Genomic DNA, 2,500 nt, shown 5'->3' on the forward strand with positions numbered 1-2,500 from the left:
ACACACACACACTCCACGACTACTATCACCCTGCCGCACGCGTCACTCACCCACACACCCACCCACCCACCCTATCAACCCTATACAGGAAGAACGTCCAGCCTGTGCGGCGTCTGTGTAGCGAGATAAACTGCACCAACAAACAGACACCCTTCCTATCCTCTCCCAGTCCCATGTCGCCTCTTACTCCATAAATCATGCCTAGTCATCAAAAGTCTTCCCTTGCCAGGCTGAGCTAAGGGAGAACAAATAACATTCTCATACGTTTTGTCTTGTTTCGAATTTAACATACCCTACTGGATATTACCGTGATTTCCAGTGGTATTTTTGTAACAGTAGTTTTATCAAGACTTCTTTCTCATCAGTAGGGAAAGCAATCATGAGAACTCACCCAAGATCTGACAGAAACACCACGGACCTTTGAAAATTATTCTAGAGAGTAACGCGTTTCATAATCCCTGAAAATTACTGAGATTTCAAGTTTTTTTTTTTCTCTCATATTTACTGTTATCTTATCAAGGCTTATATCCCATCAACAAGAACAAACATGTGAACCCAAGAAATCCTAACTACGGCATTTGAAAACGATTCTAGTAGTGAGAGTGAAACGTTTCAAAATCCCAGGAAAGGAATGAAATTTCCAAACGGCACTTTTTTTTAATAACAATAATCTTTTCAAGGCTTACACCTCATCAACAGGGAAAACAATCACGAGAAGCCACTCAATTGTAATCATAACCACGGCCTTTGAAAATTATTCTAGTGAGAGAGTGAACAGCGGAGCGTTTCAAAATCAAGGCAACCAAGCAACGCGCCGAATCTCCCGCCAAAGCCAGACAAACGATGGCCACGCCCCGTCACCTGCCAACAATAGGCTGCTCGAAGTAATAGCCCGTGATCTGCCAATATTTAGATCACACTGATGCGTTGTGATGTGGACTTTGGGGGTGAGGTAAACTGTCCCACTTTCACTCAATGCCGCGTGTCAGGAAATGTATCAAGGAGAGAGAGAGAGAGAGAGAGAGAGAGAGAGAGAGAGAGAGAGAGAGAGAGAGAGAGAGAGAGAGAGAGAGAGAGAGAGAGAGAGAGAGAGAGAGAGAGAGAGAGAGAGAGAGAGAGAGAGAGATTGCAAGGGATAAGAAAATAAAATAAAATCCAATTAGAGAGAGAGAGAGAGAGAGAGAGAGAGAGAGGAGAGAGAGAGAGAGAGAGAGAGAGAGAGAGAGAGAGAGAGAGAGAGAGAGAACCGTGACAAACAGCATCATCAACATTCTCAACAACAGCAATTAATACCACTAGGAATAAAAATGTGCAAAAAAATGAAATAAACGTCACGGAAGAATGGACCGAGGGATATAAATAACCAGTCAATGTTTAGTGTCGCCTAGGGGGGAAGAGGGAAGGGAGGGATGAGAGAGAGAGGGAGGGTGTGGAGGTGGGGGTTTCACAAGAGGCTAAGAGCAGGAGCGGCGGCGGCAATGGCGGGGTGCGGGCGCCGGCGGCCACGTCTCGCCAAGGTCGTCGTCGCCGCGTCTCCAGGAAGTGAGAGGCTGACTGACCCTTCACACTCACGCGCGTGCACACACCTGATCACTCCCTCCCTTCCCCCTACACACACACACACACACACACACACACACACACAACAATAGCTTTTCAGAAGGTAACAAACAATAACTGAATCGATGTTGTATGAAAAGAATAAGACGCATCATGTCATTTAATAACGTTATGATCAATACTTCAATCGACAAGTAGCTATTGAATATAATGAGAATGGAAACACAAAGAGTAGATTTTCAGACAGTAATAAATAATAACGATGTTCAGTATTCAATAAGAAAAAGATTGTCCATAAAGAGACAGGTATAATCATTAATAACAAGATTACATAAAGACAAATAACAGACAGTAGGAGAAAGAGAAAGAAAACAGATAAAAGACTGCAAAGAAAATGTAAGTAGCAGTCAAGATATCTAAGACACACAAAGGACACAGCAATGACTATAAAACAAAAACCAATCATACCAGACCACACAACAACAAACACACAGATAAAAGCCAGGAAGATAAAAAGACAGACACGAACAGATAACCAAACAGACAGACAGACGGTGAAAAAACAAACGCGCGCTGACAGAAACACACACACACACACACTGACGGACTGAGAGAAAAAAAAACAGACATAATGACATACAAGACAAAAAAATATACCCCATGCCCCTTATCTTCCTCCTCCTCCTCCTCCTCCTCCTCTTCCCCCCTCCCCCTTTTGCTGGCCGGCTGGCATTGCATCAGAAGTACCGCCACCGTGACAGAATGAACAGGTAGCGTGCTGGGACTGATGCTGACGACCCCTCGGCTACAGTGAGGCTTATTAAATACATCACAGTGCGCCTGCCGTGACGATGCGCTGGCGGAGGAGGAAGAGGACGAGCACGGTACAAAGACAAAGAGGAAGAAAGAGAATAAATGATAATATATGAAAATAAAGACC

The 2,500-nt window shown here is 44.2% G+C and overlaps 1 protein-coding gene across 7 annotated transcripts in view; it reads right to left on the reverse strand.

The window, feature by feature from the left end:
* The window catches only part of LOC135110222 (sodium-dependent serotonin transporter-like), an 84,257-nt gene that overhangs the window by 73,315 nt on the left and 8,442 nt on the right, over positions 1-2,500 (reverse strand). The gene's annotated exons all lie outside the window — the stretch shown is intronic.

The sequence above is a fragment of the Scylla paramamosain genome, chromosome 20 (assembly GCF_035594125.1).
Source record: "Scylla paramamosain isolate STU-SP2022 chromosome 20, ASM3559412v1, whole genome shotgun sequence".
In the NCBI taxonomy this organism is placed as follows: domain Eukaryota; kingdom Metazoa; phylum Arthropoda; class Malacostraca; order Decapoda; family Portunidae; genus Scylla; species Scylla paramamosain.